Genomic DNA, 16,993 nt, shown 5'->3' with positions numbered 1-16,993 from the left:
CAGGGCTTCGGGGGTGGGAGGGAGGGAGGCTGAGCAGGGGTGGCACCTCTGGGCAGAGCACAGGTGGGCCTCGGGGAAGAGGCTGAGCAACAGCGGGGCCTCTTGTTCGAGTGCGATGGGGCCTTGGGGAGGAAGAGGCCAATCGGGGGAGAGGCCTTGGGGTGGAGTGGTGGGTGGGCCATTGGGGAAGGGCCACAGTCCAGGCGCTGGGGCCCACAAAAGATTATCCAGCCCTGCAAGTGCTGAACACCCCCTATTTTTTTTGGTGGCTGCTTGAGCCATTGAGCACCCACAGTGTTGACGACTATGATCTCACTCATACTGTTGCTAACACATGCAGGTTCTGCACTCAAACAGCTGGGCCATTTTCACTTTGCAGTTTCTGCATATTTTCTAGTTTAGTGAAAGTTGATCAGTCAATCTTGTTTCTGAGTTGGAAGTGGTTGTTTTTCACCGGTAGCTTCACATTTACACAGTGTAATGAGTCAAATATAACTGAGCAAAAGAGGTGGATGACATCATCACAGAACTATATAGATAGTGCGGGGGGACATACAGAGCCAAATTCTCTGCTGGTGTAAGTTGCAACTGCACCAACTTATACTGGCAGAATACTTGGCCTATACAAACTACCATATGAAAGTGACAATGTAACCAAAGTGATGGTGGTTTTGTTTGTTTCCATACCAAGTACATGTTCCTTTCCCTTGCTACAAACTGTCTTGTGACTGTGTATCACTGTTCCTTGCTTGTCACTAGGGTCATGGTGAAAACACTCAAAATGAGATGTCAGAAAGCGATGAAGAGACAGAAGATGAAGACTATGAGGAAGAGGATTTAGATGATCTCAGGATGGAGAATCTGACTGATCTTGGTGGTTTTGAAAAACCAGGAATCACTGAGATGGGAAGCATTCCTAAGAGATCCGGAAGGCATACAAGCAGAAAGACTTCTTCTAAGAAAACGTCGTCTGAAAAGAAGAAAACAAAGGAGAAAGAGGTTAGTGTTACAATTCAGTTTAATCCTAAAGTTTAGTGATAGCTTGTCAGAATAGGAACAAAGGTCATTCTATTTTCTTTTTTAAAAAGATCTTAATCCATGTCACCTTTGCTATGATTCTGTCATATGCAGCATTGACCTGGGCGAATACTTGAATTGGGAATCTTCAGGGAAAACACAGGTGTAAACAAATCAGTCTTGAGACAGATCCTAGCTCCTGTCCCGCAGGACTAGCTGGGCTTGGCTCCCTACTCCTCAGAGGTTGCAGCACTGCTCAGATTTGGCCTGGCTCCCCTGATGGGCCAAATTTGTGAGAGTGGTGTTGTGACCATGTGCATCTGGTCAGAAAGCCCAGAGTGGGAAGCTGAGCCCAGCCAGCCCTGTGATCCTTCAACATATTCAGATGACCCAATTTTGGGTAAAAACCCACCAGTGAAGAAACCCTCTTCTAGGAGCTCTTTTTATATTATAGTACAGTCTACTGGTAGAACATGATGCGAACAGTAAGCAGCAACTGGATCCATTCTTACAAAGTATCGCCCAGAAGTCCAGAACACACTTTTTTTATCAATTCATAACTGTTGCATTTGGGCCTTGTCAGAGGAAATACGGTAGATGGCAAGATACATGGCTTCAGAATTCATACTGTTTGCAGTAAAGTGAAGAAATCAGATTGAAAGACATGAAATTATTGATGTCACAAAGTTCAGCAGGTTTGTATGGTTAAAGTGTGGGCAGGCTTTTCCAGTATCTGTAACACAGGCAAAGATAATCAGGCGAGGCCATCACAACTGGCTCAGAACCTCATTTAATAATTTGTCCCAGTTCTTATGTTTTCATTTCATTTTCCACAACTTCCTCAACAAATGTATGGACATTTTGAATAGCTCAGTGAAGCTGAATTGAGCTGCCATGTGTTTTTCAAGGGAGATGAAGCCTAAATCACTGTTTCATATGTGTTTTCCATGCATATGGTAATGATTCATGGTCTGTATTTTGTAAAAGACAAAACAGACTACCTGACATAAGTCAACCCAATTGTATTACTGCAAACCCACTAGCATTTAGCAGAGGCTGAACTAGACTGATTTTTTTGTGCTCAGAACAGTGAGACTTTTTAGGTCATTATAATGATTCATGTGTTAGGGTCAGTGACCATGGACTGCAACTTTATCTGACATTTCACTGAACTATGTAGTCCCCATCCCACCCACCCTCCAGTGAGCCTTTTGTTAAATTGATGCCTGCAGATTTTTTTTTTGATTTACAATTGCAGTTTTAAGACCTTAAATTACAGAGTGGCAAATCTTCAGTACGTTTGCTCATTCAGTGTGTACATTGGAGGCTGGGGTGAATTATCTGTGAACAGTTGCTAGGACAGTTTACTGATTTACCCCCTAGCTGAGGAAATTGTCATGTTCCACAACTTTCAGTGAACAGCTGAATTTTATCTCTTATATAGGAGGAAAATCTCCCTGCTGTGCCTTATTCCAGAATTCTGGCTCTGAACAAACCTGAGTGGCTGCATATATTCTTTGGCGTGATTGCTGCTGCCTTCTCTGGTGGTATCCACCCTGCATTTTCCGTTATATTTGGAAAAATCATTGGGGTAAGTTCAGAACTGTATGGTAAACTAACCTGAACCAGGCACAAATGCAGAACTTTAAATCCTGCCCGACCCTCCAGCTAGTCCTCTTTGGTGATGCCTTAGAGCCTCCTTCTGCTCCCACTGTCACTGAACTCTACTGGAGTCTTTCCATTGACTTCAGTAGGAACTTGATCAAGCCCTTGATCTCCTCTCCCCACTTGGGACTTCTTGCCTATTTTCCAGCCCCGTATTTGGAATGACTTCACCTTTCCAGAGAAGCAAATCACCTTCCCTTATCAAACTCAGTTTTCATTTACCCTGCTCCACTGTTGTGCAGGCTCCCTGCCTTGTACTTGACCCTGCTCTTTGCTCACTAGAGTGGTTTCTCTAGTCAAGATGACCAGCTGGATCAGGAATGATTTACAATAATACTATTGCAACATGACTGTCCTTGGATACTCCCTCCTTATGGATCCCTGGGAAAGGACACACCTCTCTTTGTTCCTTGCTGAGGATTCTCTGTGGGTGAACACTTAGGCACCCTGCACACCCATTGGTAGCGCTTGGTATCACAGGGTTCTGCATATGCACAGGAGCATTCTAAGGGGATAGGGGAGGAGAGGGAAAATTACCATAAACCCAAATGTTCTGCGGGTAAGAATAGTTTATTTTAAGATCGTTATCAGTTTATCGGACAAATGTTGCTCATCACAGAAGAAGAGTGAGTATCTTAGTGCTTATGTTGGCTCTCTCTCTTCCCCACGCACACGTGCTAGTCAAGCTTTAAATGTCCATACATTGTACTAATGACCCTGACCAGTCTGAGTTACAGTAAGAAGATTTCATTTGCAAAAGCAAAAATAACGGAACCGTCTATTCCCTTGCAGGAGATTGGCTGGTACGACGATCCTAAAAATGCCATAGGGGTTTTGTTAACCAGACTAGCTACGGACGCTTCACAAGTCAAAGGGGTATGTTTGTTTTTGTTTTTACGTTTTGCTTGCAACTATGAATTGCAGTGTTGGCAAGGGGCGATGAAGTTATTTTGGAAAACGAGTTGGTAAATCTACTCTAGAGGCTCTCTGACACATTTAAATAGTCTTGGAAACAGTTTCACTGGTCCCAATTAATGACGATTACTAAAGCTTCGGCAGATGTTCTTCCACCTTCCATTTCCTTGCTGTAAGCGACTAAGTAAACAACTTAGTAACTTTAAAAGTAAGCCATGTCCAAGGGCCAGTGTAAGCACTTCTGCACCACTTAAACTGCCTGATGGATCAAAGTCTTCCGTGTATCAAGTGGCCCTAAAGTCCCACTTCGGTTGCTTGGAGAGGCTGTAGTTGTGGGAGAATTGCATTGCAGTCAATGCCCTGAGCTCATGTTGATGTGGGTAGATTTGTTCTTCCCAGCTCTGTCCACTACTCTTCATACACAGGAAGCCTGTTTATGTGGGCTTTCTGGGGTGAAGTGATTTGTCATTAATACAGAGTATCAGTGATGGCAGAAGCACAAGGGACTGTGTGACTTTGGGGAGTGGGGTAGGATAGGAGCCACTGAAAATCCTGCATGTAAGTGGCCAATTCTGCAGAATTTGCCAATCTCCCCTTTCCTCCCCACCACACGACCCCATCAAAAAAATTCTGAAGAAAAAAATCAGTCATACTTTTTAAAATAAATTCGCTCATGAGCAAAGAGTAATAAGTTTCCTGATTTATTCAATAGTTTAAAATAAAATTTAATTTCTACTTCACTTGTATTAAAAAAAAAAATCCCTAGCTCTCGGATTCACTAGACTCACTAGATCCTCTGGTTTCAGAGTAGCAGCCGTGTTACACAAAAAGATCAGGAGTCCTTGTGGCACCTTAGAGACTAACAGATTTATTTGAGCATAAGCTTTCGTGGGCTACAGCCCACTTCATTGGATGCATAGACTAGAACATACAGCAAGAAGATATTTATACATACAGAGAACATGAAAAGGTGGAACTACCCATACCAACTGTAAGTCTTTTTTTCTCCTGCTGATGATAGCTCAGGGTTTCTCAAACTGGGGGTCAGGACCCCTCAGGGGGTCACAAGGGTATTACATGGGGAGTTGTGACCTGTAACCTCTACCCCTACCCCCATTGTGCCTCTAGCATTTACAATGGTGTTAAATATTTAAAAAGGTGTTTTTAATTTATAATGGGGGTTGCACTCAGAAACTTGCTATGTGAAAGGGGTCACCAGGACAAAAGTTTCAGAACCACTGTGATAGCTCATCTCAGTTGATTGGCCTCTTACAGTTGGTATGGCTACTTCCACCTTTTCATGTTCTCTGTATATATAAATATCTTCTTGCTGTATGTTCCAGTCTGTGCATCCGATGAAGTGGGCTTTAGCCCACGAAAGCTTATGTTCAAATAAATTTGTTAGTCTCTAAGGTGCCACAAGTACACTAAATCTTCAGACTCAGTAGATTTCATACTCCCTCCCATCTCCTGTTTACTGCCCAGCACAGAGTGGGAATCACTCAAAGATTTGACTGAACGTACAATTATTTGAATCTTTAAAAACTGCAACTTAATTCTTGAGGATAAGGTCCATCATCCCAGCTGTCAAGGTAAAACAGGTGCATGGGATCCAAACTATGAAAAAGCTTAATAGATCAAAATGAACATGAGAACACTGCATTCCCCGGAGCAGTGGTTCTCAACCGGCTGCGAGCAGGTTTCAGGGGGTCCGCCAAGCAGGGCCAGCATTAGACTCGCTGGGGCCAAGGGCAGAAAACCAAAGCCCCACCTCATGGGGCTGATGCCCAGGGCCTTGAGCCCCACCACATGGGGATGAAGCCAAAACCTGAACAATGTAGCTTCGTGGGGGGCCCTGTGACATGGGGCCCCAGGCAATTGCCCTGCTTGATACCCCGTAATGCTGGCCCTGGCTTTTATGTGCAGAAAACCAGTTATTGTGGCACAGATGGGCCATGAAGTTTTTATAGCATGTTGGGGTGGGGGGGAGAGGCTCAGAAAGAAAAAGGGCGAGAACCCCTGCTCTGGAGAACCAAGGAAAATCAAGGAGTGAGAAACAAGGTGGGTGAGGTAATATCTTGTATTGGACAAACTTCTATTGGTGAGAGAGAGAAGCTTTCGAGCTCACACAGAGCTCTTCTTTAGGTCTTCTTCACCGGGAGAAGTTGGTCCAGTACAAGATATTACCTCACCTACCTTCTCTCTCCTATAGCCTGGAACTAACACGGCTACTGCTAAGTAAGTGGGCAGCCGTATGTTGTGCTAGCTGAAGTCTCAAAGCATAGGCGCCAACATTCTTGGGCACCAGTGGGTGCCCGCGCCTCCCCTCTCCAACTCCACCCTTTCCCCACCCTGGCCCTGCCCCCATTCCAACCTCCTCCCCACTCCCTCCCTGCCCCGCAAATCAGCTGTTTCGTGGCACAAGTGCTGGGAGGGATGGGGGAGAAGCAGGCGGCGCGCTCACAGAGGAGGCGGAGGTAAGCTGGAGCAGGGGATGCGGGGAGCTGCCCACCAATTTTTTTCCATGGGTGCTCCAGCCCCGGAGCACCCACGCAGTTGGTGTCTATGCCTCAAAGTGATCTTTATGTGTAAGCCCCAGAGTATATGGCAATAATTCATCTTGGCATTGGTTTGGTTTTATAACTTTATTGAACACAAAAGTCTCTTGAGAGCAGGAGAGCCTCTGGCTAGCAAAGAAAGTCTCATACTTCCCACCCAAGGTTTTCTTGGTTTGTCCACAGTGCGATATTTGAAAGATGGAGTGTTTCCACAAAACTTTCCATTTTATCTGCAGGCATGAGTAGAGCTGGCCAACATGTTTTTAGTGAATGGTATTTTTAGGAACCCCAAATCTATTCATTAATTTGACTAATAGTCAAAAGAGATAAGAAGGGAGATTTGTTTTAAGTCTAAATGTTTCATTTTGAACATTTAAAATATGCCATTTCTACTTTTGTTTTGAAATGGCATTTCATTTTCTAATTTGACCAAATAAAAAAGAAGAGAAAAACACTGCAAAATGGCCAAATCAATACAAAAAAAATTGCGTGGGGAGGAACGGGGGGAGTTTTTAGTCAACCAAAATGTTTTGGTCAATTTGAAATTATTATTTTTTATTTGACACCCCCCCCCAGCCAAAAAATGATTTCAGATCTAATCAAATCAATTTTCCCCCTCGATTTTCCAGTTTGGCCCCCAGCTGGAAAATCCACTATTTGCTCAGCTGAGCCATGAGTATTGTCACAGTTTACACGGATCCCGTGTGCCAATCATCACTTTTACATTTCTTGATGACATGGATGTGCAGATCCTCAGGGAGAGAAGTGCTCTTTGGTGTGAACGCTCATTTCCTGCTGCTAACACTGCTGAAAACAAAGTGCCTAATTAAAGGAACCTGCAGCTTCCATTATCTTCAGCTGATGTACAGCACCTATGAAAATCAGGCCCTAGATGCCTTAAGCTGGGCACCCAATAACTGAAATGCCCCAAATTAGAGGCTGTTGGCTCTTCATGATTTCTGTGCCTTGTTGTGGCACAGGAGGGCCCTAATATTTTTTGTTGAATTGAGCCCATGTGGCCACATTTTCATCAGGCTTCCTGAACCTCACCCACAGCTAGGGGTATTTGCATATGTAATTGTCCATATGGGTTTTTGCATGTACAACTGTCCATTATAAATGCACAACATTTATGATTGTTCTCCCTCTGAATATTTGATCCTGAGTGAACAATGATTTCATACATTTGATCTCTATTTAGTGTGTCAAGAATTAACTCTAACTTCAACTCTTTTGCTTTTAATAGGCTACTGGAAGCCGACTTGGCTTGTTGACTAAGACTGCCTCTACTCTTCTGTCTGCCATCATTATTGCTTTTGTATATGATTGGCGATTAACTTTGCTTATCCTGGCCTGCATTCCTTTCATTATTGCTGCAAGTGCTATTCGACTGAGCTCTGTGGCTGGTCGTGCGTCAAAAGATCAAAAAGCTTTGGAAGAGGCCGGAAGAGTAAGATCTCCAATATAAACTAAATGGGTATAATGTTATATCGTTTTAAGGACAACATTGTCAGTGATGAGTATCTACAGAAATTACTCTGAAAATATATTAAATAAAACAGTGATAAAGAGAGACATTCAATTATAGTGGGATGCTAGCTCCACTCTAGTTAAGGTTGAGGATGACTTTTCTTATTGCTTTAAAATCCACACAGTTACTCATATTGCCTTCAAATTCAATGGCAAAACAATTGTTAACACAAAGTTAAGGTTGCTTGGTGGCAGGTCGTCCCCTTGGTGAACCTTGAGTTGAGCAAAACTCAAACTTCTGAACATCAGGAATTCCCCAATGCTTTCAATAATTCCCCAGTGCTCCCTGTTAACACACATACCTTTACTCTGCCAACCTCACAGTTGCTGAAATGTTCAAGCTCTTCATTTTCTTCTCCAGTCCATTCAATGTCACCCACAGGATTCCAGCTAACAATATGAAAGGACAAGAATGGGTAGGGGAAGGTTGACCATGCTAGCTTCCCTCTAGGCTCTTTCAGCTATGCCTCACTGTGCACGTACTCTAAGTGGCCCTTGTCACTTTAAAAATTCAGAAGGTTCCAGATTGTGGTGTACACTTACCAACTCCCCAGAAAGAATATCAGACGTACAATGTGAGAACTGCTTTACAGCCTTGTATAGCTCCCATGCCCTGATGGTACATCTCAGCTGGGAGGTGATTCCCAGGTCTCATAGACACACCCATGCTAGCTCTGCTTGAGCTAGTGCACTAAAAAGAGCAGTGTAGCCAGGATGGTGGCTTGGGCGAGCCTCACAAGTAGTATCTTCCCAGGGGGTCTGGATGGGTTTGTACTCATGTGGCTAGCTCAAGCCACTGCTCGTGCCACCCTGGCTATGCACAGAGGGTACATCTATGCAAGCTGGGACTCGCACCTCCCAGCTTAAGGGTAGGGCTACTGTTACATACAGGATACCATCTCAACCTACACTTTCCTTTAGCCATCCTGAAAGCATTAGAATCCTTTCAAATTCCATCTGACGGCTGGCAATATCCTTTGTAATTAAAGCCCCATGCCCTGTTACTGACATAACCTACACAATTCCACATAGAACTCAGACATACTTCATCCTGCACACCTGCACCTCCTGCCTTTCCACACACACACAGAGATCTCCTCATATCTCAGTCACAGCTCTGTCACACATCTCCAAGTCATCCAGAGATATCGCTAACACACCTACCAAGCAGAGCTAACTACATCCTCCGCTCTTCAGTACAGTTTCATTTGTCACTGAGCACACTCACTTTTCCTGGAGTGTGCATAGATAATAAATGCTTAGATTGCTCATATGGCAGCTCGCTACTGAAAATACCCTGTGCCCTGCTAATGATATAAGGTACGCAATTCTGCACTGTTCTGATGCACACAGGATCCTGGAGGTACATAGATTAATAGATTCATTGACTCTAGGACTGGAAGGAACCTCGAGAGGTCATCGAGTCCAGTCCCCTGCCCTCATGGGAGGACAAAATACTGTCTAGACCAGGGGTCGGCAACCGGTGGCTCACGGCTCGCCAGGGTAAGCACCCTGGCGGGCCGGCCCGGTTTGTTTATCTGCCGCGTCGGCAAGTTCGGCCGATCGCGGCTCCCACTGGCCACGGTTCGCGGTCCCAGGCCAATGCGGGAGGCAGGAAGCCGCGGCCAGAACATCCCTCTGCTCGCGCCGCTTCCTGCCTCCCGCATTGGCCTGGGACCACGAACCGCGGCCAGTGGGAGCCGCGATCGGCCGAACTTGCCGACGCGGCAGATAAACAAACCGGGCCGGCCTGCCAGGGTGCTTACCCTGGCGAGCCGCGAGCCACCAGTTGCCGACCCCTGGTCTAGACCATCCCTGATAGACATTTATCTAACCTACTCTTAAATATCTCCAGAGTTGGAGATTCCGCAACCTCCGTAGGCAATTTATTCCAGTGTTTAATCACCCTGATAGTTAGGAACTTTTTCCTAATGTCCAACCTAAATCTCCCTTGCTGCAGTTTAAGCCCATTGCTTCTTGTTCTATCATTAGAGGCTAAAGTGAACAAGTTTTCTCCCTCCTCCTGATGACACCCTTTTAGATACCTGAAAACTGCTATCATGTCCCCTCTCAGTCTTCTCTCTTCCAAACTAAACAAACCCAATTCTTTCAGCCTTCCTTTGTAGGTCATGTTCTCAAGACCTTTAATCATTCTTGTTGCTCTTCTCTGGACCCTCTCCAATTTCTCCACATCTTTCTTGAAATGCGGTGCCCAGAACTGGACACAATACTCCAGTTGAGGCCTAACCAGCGCAGAGTAGAGCATCAGAATGACTTCTCGTGTCTTGCTGACAACACACCTGTTAATGCATCCCAGAATCACGTTTGCTTTTTTTGCAACAGTAGCACACTGTTGACTCATATTTAGCTTGTGGTCCACTATAACCCCTAGATCCCTTTCTGCCCTACTCCTTCCTAGACAGTCTCTTCCCATTCTGTATGTGTGAAACTGATTGTTCCTTCCTCAGTGGAGCACTTTACATTTGTCTTTATTAAACTTCATCTAGTTTACCTTAGACCATTTCTCCAATTTGTCCAGATCATTTTGAATTATGACCCTGTCCTCCAAAGCAGTTGCAATCCCTCCCAGTTTGGTATCATCTGCAAACTTAATAAGCGTACTTTTTATGCCAACATCTAAGTCGTTGATGAAGATATTGAACAGAGCCCGTCTCAAAACAGACCCCTGCGGAACCCCACTCATTATACTTTTCCAGCAGGATTGGAACCATTAATAACTACTCTCTGAGTATGGTTATCTAGCCAGTTATGCACCCACCTTATCGTAGCCCCATCTAAATTGTATTTGCTTAGTTTATCGATAAGACTATCATGCAAGACCGTATCAAATGCCTTACTAAAGTCTAGGTATATCACATCCACCGCTTCTCCCTTATCCACAAGACTCGTTATCCTATCAAAGAAAGCTATCAGATTGGTTTGACATGATTTGTTCTTTACAAATCCATGCTGGCTATTCCCTATCACCTTACCACCTTCCAAGTGTTTGCAGATGATTTCCTTAATTACTTGCTCCATTATCTTCCCTGGCACAGAAGTTAGACTAACTGGTCTGTAGTTTCCTGGGTTGTTTTTATTTCCCTTTTTATAGATAGGAAAAGGGCAAATATAGTGCCCGTCTTCTGGAATCTCTCCCGTCTCCCATGATTTTCTAAAGATAATAGCTAGAGGCTCAGATACCTCCTCTATTAGCTCCTTGAGTATTCTAGGATGCATTTCATCAGGCCCTGGTGACTTGCAGGCATCTAACTTTTCTAAGTGATTTTTAACTTGTTCTTTTTTTATTTTATCTTCTAAATCTACCCCCTTCCTATTAGCATTCACTATGTTAGGCATTCCTTCAGACTTCTCAGTGAAGACCGAAACAAAGAAGTCATTAAGCAACTCTGCCATTTCCAAGTTTCCTGTTACTGTTTCTCCCTCCTCACTGAGCAGTGGGCCTACCCTGTCCTTGGACTTCCTCTTGCTTCTAATGTATTGATAAAAAGTCTTCTTGTTTCCCTTTATTCCCATAGCTAGTTTGAGCTCATTTTGTGCCTTTGCCTTTCTAACCTTGCCCCTGCATTCCTGTGTTGTTTGCCTATATTCATTCTTTGTAATCTGACCTGGTTTCCTAAGCTCTGCTCTGCTCTCTCACATACCTCAGAGTGATCCACACATCCTCACAACACCAAGACACTTACCAAGCAGGCCCAGCTACTCTTTCCACTATTTAATGTAGGCACACCTAGAATCCTGATTGCAACTGGAGTATATGTAAATAATTCCCATTCGCTACTGCCAGCTCTATGGAACAGATGGAACGTGGGGTGGGCAGCCTTTGGGGTTTTTTTTCTTTCTTTCTTGTCCTGTAATATTGTTAGATGGAATCCTGTGGGTGACAGAGAATGGGCTGTAAAACAAGATGAATGTGCATGTCAGCAGCTGCAGGGTTGGCAGAGCAAAGGTATGTGTGTTAACTGGGCACTGCGGAAAGCGGGCAGAGGTAAGCTTGCATGCACAACCTGACTTGTGCATCTCCTGGTTTTCAGTAGTTTGAGTTTTGTTCCATACAGCATTCTGCAGGGGTACGATACCCACAAGCAACCTTAACTCTGCATTTAACGGCGTTCTTTGCCATGGAATTTCCAAGGTTTTTTTTTTTTAAACAGGAAAAGCTCTGGTGGTATTAGAAGGTTGTGGCTATATAGGCAGTTGTACAGATAGTGTTCCACAATTAGCATACTGAGCAAGCTGCACCCCCTGACACACACATTCATCAGCTGTGCCTCAATGGCCCTGCTTCAGCAAACCTCCCCGCCATACCTCTGACCCATTCACTGCATTCCCCCGTCCCCACTACCATACAGAGGCCTCCCTATTGCAAGCAGGGAACACGTCTCTGTGAAGTTTTCACTCCCTGTGAAAACTTTTCTATTGCTGTCACTTCCTCCCTCCTCTGATCTGATTCACATGCAGTGCCTGGGGTGAAGGACAGCTGTGTTCCAGTGGCATAGTGTTCCTGGTCGTGTTTCAGAATGGCTAGAGGGTGGAGTTTGTAGCAGGCTGGTGGGAGAAATCTCAGATAGGGTTTGTGTTCCAAAACACTGACAATTTTATGTTTGAGAGAAAAATCCTCTGACCCCTTTCCGATAGATGTACCCCATCTCCAAGAACAGTGAGGTGTCAGAGCTTGTAATGGTTTCTGGTCAGCCGTGAACCCTCCAATTTCCCTATGAATGTGCATCCAGTAGCTTTCCTGTAGTGTTGGGGTGCATTAACAGAGCTGGGACGTGCAACGGGTCAGGTGCATTGGTAGAACTGGGGTATAGGAAGGTTGGGGTATACTGGAAGGGCGGGGGCTGCAGGAAAGTTGGGGTGCATGAGGGGTTGGGGTGCAAAGACAGCTGTGGGATGCAGAGGGTTAGGATGCCAAGACCAAGCTGGGGGTTGGGTGCAGGAAGGTTGAGGTGCAGGATGGTTTGTTTATTGGCAGAGAGGGCACAGCGGGTTACGGTGCAGGGCTGGGGTGCACTGGCAGAGCTGGGAGGTCATGTGCCTCCATCATCTGAACCTCTTACCTCCCCTACCACCTATTCCTATTCACCCTGTAACAGGTGGGTCCGGGGCTCAACCCTCTGAGGGGAGGAGGGGAGCCACACCGGCCCGCTTGTCTCACAGGGGTTCTGTCCTGTCTCTTTAAGGCTAGGACAGGCCCAGGCCCCCTGGTGCAGGGGCTGGGCGACAAACAGTCTAAATAGGTCTCAGGCCTTGGGTAGCAGGCTGAGCCAGTAACAAACAGTACAGGGGCTCAGGCCTCTTGTGGCAGGCTGAGCCAGTAGCAAGCAGTACAGGGGCTCAGGCCTCTTGTGGCAGGCTGAGCCAGTAGCAAGCAGTACAGGGGCTCAGGCCTCTTGTGGCAGGCTGAGCCAGTAGCAAGCAGTACAGGGGCTCAGGCCTCTTGTGGCAGGCTGAGCCAGTAGCAAGCAGTACAGGGGCTCAGGCCTCTTGTGGCAGGCTGAGCCAGTAGCAAGCAGTACAGGGGCTCAGGCCTCTTGTGGCAGGCTGAGCCAGTAGCAAGCAGTACAGGGGCTCAGGCCTCTTGTGGCAGGCTGAGCCAGTAGCAAGCAGTACAGGGGCTCAGGCCTCTTGTGGCAGGCTGAGCCAGTAGCAAGCAGTACAGGGGCTCAGGCCTCTTGTGGCAGGCTGAGCCAGTAGCAAGCAGTACAGGGGCTCAGGCCTCTTGTGGCAGGCTGAGCCAGTAGCAAGCAGTACAGGGGCTCAGGCCTCTTGTGGCAGGCTGAGCCAGTAGCAAACAGTACAGGGGCTCAGGCCTCTTGTGGCAGGCTGAGCCAGTAGCAAACAGTACAGGGGCTCAGGCCTTTTGTGGCAGGCTGAGCCAGTAGGTAGAGGGGGACGACTGCCACCCGTGAGTGGGGTGGCAGGGGGGGACACAGGCCCACCCACTCCACTGTGTCCCGGCCCGGGGCCCTAGGCAGCGGTCCTCACCGCTGCCGGTCAGTGGGGATCCTGACCGCAACACACTGACATGGGTTCAGTCTGGTCAGCAGCCTGACTGAGGTCAGCTGCCCCCGGGCCACTTCCACTATCCCCCTCTTGGCCTACCTGGTCCACGGCGTCTCGCCCCGGGAAGTCCCACTGCATGGGCTCGTCCCAACCTGGGCTGGGGGGTAGGTCTGGTAGGTCCTTAGGGAAGTCCAGCCAATCCTGCCCCGGGGGCTCCTCGGGGTAACAGCATGGCAGCTGGGGCGTTCCCCCGGGCTCCTCGTCGTAGGTGGCGCGGGGGAGTTCCGGCTGGTCTTCCCAGGAGCGAGGTAGGGTGCTCTCCGTCCAGTCCAGGCAGTCGCTCGGGGCTCCAGTGGTTCCTCCGGTAGGAGCTCCCTCAGGCAGGTCTGCTCTCCCCGGTGGCTGAGAGCTGACTGAGCTGGGAGGCCCGGCTTTTATTCTTCCGGGTCGCCGCCTGACCCTCTGAGGGGCGGGCTCACCCTGCTGTAGCCCCGCCCCTTCCTGTGTCTGGGGCTCAACCCTCTCCGGGGAGGAGGGGAGCCACACCGGCCCGCTACACACCCCAATCCTCCTTCCCAGCAGGGTTGCCAATTTTTGTTGAACCTATTCCTGGATGTTTCATCACATGACACAATCTTTAAAGATTAATCTTTAATTCCTGAAAAACAACGAGGAGTCTGGTGGCTTTGTGGATACAGACTAACATGGCTACTCCTCTGATACTTTAATTCCTGGAGACTCCAGGACAATCCTGGAGGTTTGGCAACCTTATTGCCCAGAAAGTTTACACATCCAATTTTCCACCCAAACGCTTTGACTGCATTTCTCCCAAAATGAAATCACCTCCTATGACTCTCACATTGTAGCAATCTCCAGCCACTCAGTTCAAAATTCCTTTTGACTTGGGAGTGTGTGTGTGTGTAATTAACTTATCTTTAGCAGTATTAATTGAAGGGTGAGTTCATAGCCATCCAGTGGTTTGTGATTCATCTTCCAGTCCTTAGTACCTACCTATGAACTCGAGCTCTACAGTTCTAGCTCTAAGTTTTTGTTTTTGTTATTTTTTTTAAAACACCCACTACCTAGAAACTTTTTTTTTAAATGGCTGTTTTAGGGCTGTTTTAGGGCTCCAGAATGTCTGGCTCAACAGACGTCAAGTTTGGGTCATTAACCCTGCCCTGCCATTTCCTGAGGTGCACCACTATAAATTGGTGCAAGATACGTGTAGTGATCCAAATTTGGGGTTATTTGACCAACGGGTTCATGAGATGCCATTTCCCACCAAATAATCAGCTTTTCTAAAGGTTCGTTCTAGTAATGGTTTTTTTGCGCACATCTAGAGATCAGACCATGGGTCTGATCCTGGCACAAGGGTCTCACTCACTTGAGGGTTAACCCCAGAGAAAGCATGGCATCCACTAGCCACTTGGGGGAAGCAAGATTCAGAACATTATTAGCAAGAGAGTTTGGCCATCCACTTAGACTCTTGAGTAAAGGTCAAGCACTCCACAAGTTACATTGAGCACGTATATAAAGCGAACCCCAAAGGATTTGCAGGTAGGCTATGGTCAAAACGGCTGGATAGACTGAAGAGATGTACAGTGTTTGTTTCTGAACTCCCCCAGCTACTGACAGTTCATGGTGCCCTTTGCTGAAAACCTGGGAAAGCTTGGCTGGCATGTTGCTAAAATCTGTTACTATCAGGCTTTTATTTTGGAGGGGGGTGTAATGTCATCAAAGTATTTTTGTTTAAAAAAAATAGGTGTGCAAATGCTTGCTGGCAAAAGAGGAGCATTTTATGGGATGGAGGAGTTAGGGGAATGGGGTGAGAGGGGTTTGGGGCTGCACAGAGAAGAGGGGGGATTATGGGGAGGGAGATAAATGGGGACGGGTGGTAGAGGAGGTTGGGTTTGGGGAGTGGATACTGGGAAGCAGACATGGGAGTTTGTTGCACAGGGTCTGGGGGAAATAGGGGCAGCTCCACATTCTCCCTTTCTGGCCCTTTTGTGTGTGTGCTTGAATCTGGGGGCCCCCCTAGCTCTCTAGGGGAGTCTTAGCCCCTCTCCCCACCCCCTGCATGTGAGGTGGAATTTTTTTGGGGGGGCACTTGCCTCTCTGGGGGTGTCTGAGCCCTGCACCTGACCCCCCTCTGTTTGCAGGCTCTGAAGCTGCCTTGCCCAGCCGTGGGGATCTATCTGCCTTCCATGTCCCCTCTCCTGTCAGCCAGGGTCTGCAGTAGGCATTGCTTTCTGGGGACATCTAAGCCCCTCTCCCTACCTCCTCACATGAGCTGGAATCTGGGATGCTTTGTCCCTCTACAGGAGTCTGGCCCCCTCTCTCTGCCTCTCCCCATATGAGCTTGGATCAGGGAAGTGCGGGTCCTCTGAGTGGGAAGCTTAGAACAGGCATGCTCAGAGCATGGCCCAAGAACACACTGCTGAGAGAGGGGTGAGGAGCTGAGAATGGGCATGACAGAAACTCTACAGTCCTAGGAAGGGGGAATGGGAAAATCCACTGGCATGAATTGAGCAGTTCATATGTCTCAGAGCTAGGTGACCAGGTGTCTCAATTTTATAGAGACTGTCCTGATATTCGGGGCTTTGTCTTACATAGGAGCCTATTACTCCGCACCCCTGTCCTGATTTTTCACACTTGCTGTCTGGTCACCCTCCTCAGAGCTAGATTCTGGCTGAATTCAGGCTGGGTGTTCACTTTCAGCTGAGAACATCCCATTGAGATGAATGGGCCACTTCACAGCTCTCTGAGACTATTATGATGCTGATGGATGTGTGGAGCACCTCTGCTCCATTGGCCTTCTAATTGTATACAGCATTATAACTGAGCACCAGCTCTGCTCTGGCTAACATGGGGAAGCCCTTCCTGTTTAAAGGATGACTACTAAGCATGCTAAAATCTGTGTGTTTACACAGATTGTCTTGAAATTTGCTATGTGTCATGAAAGCGTAGGGTAGGGCGAGTGATTCAAAGAGGGGGTCATTTGAGTATGGGGTTCCCCATAGCCTCGAGGGGAAAAAAATTAAGTTCACAGATTCTAGCAGCTTTGAAGTTCTACGCCCACCCTGAGCAGAAATCTGAAAATGAAATGTAAACTTTTGTTTTAATTTGGACAAATGGACTCTGAGCACAGCCGATAATTAAGAAGACTCTCAAACTGTATTTGAAAAGAAAATTAATTACAAGGGGTGATTGCAGTGTAAGAGTAAATGGGAAGAAGGGGCAGTTTTGGGTCTAGAGCAAGGGATGGGGGCATAGGTGCAGAC

The 16,993-nt window shown here is 46.9% G+C and overlaps 1 long non-coding RNA gene across 1 annotated transcript in view; it reads right to left on the bottom strand.

The window, feature by feature from the left end:
* Positions 1-365: 365 nt before the first annotated feature.
* Positions 366-16,993, bottom strand: part of LOC123364000 — a 32,215-nt gene continuing 15,587 nt past the window's right edge. The window contains exon 6 of the long non-coding RNA XR_006576963.1: positions 366-970. This is a non-coding gene — a long non-coding RNA (uncharacterized LOC123364000). The remainder of the gene's footprint in view (positions 971-16,993) is intronic.

Source organism: Mauremys mutica, chromosome 2, assembly GCF_020497125.1.
Source record: "Mauremys mutica isolate MM-2020 ecotype Southern chromosome 2, ASM2049712v1, whole genome shotgun sequence".
NCBI classification, from domain to species: Eukaryota; Metazoa; Chordata; order Testudines; family Geoemydidae; genus Mauremys; species Mauremys mutica.
This window is presented reverse-complemented; position numbering and strand designations above follow the sequence as displayed.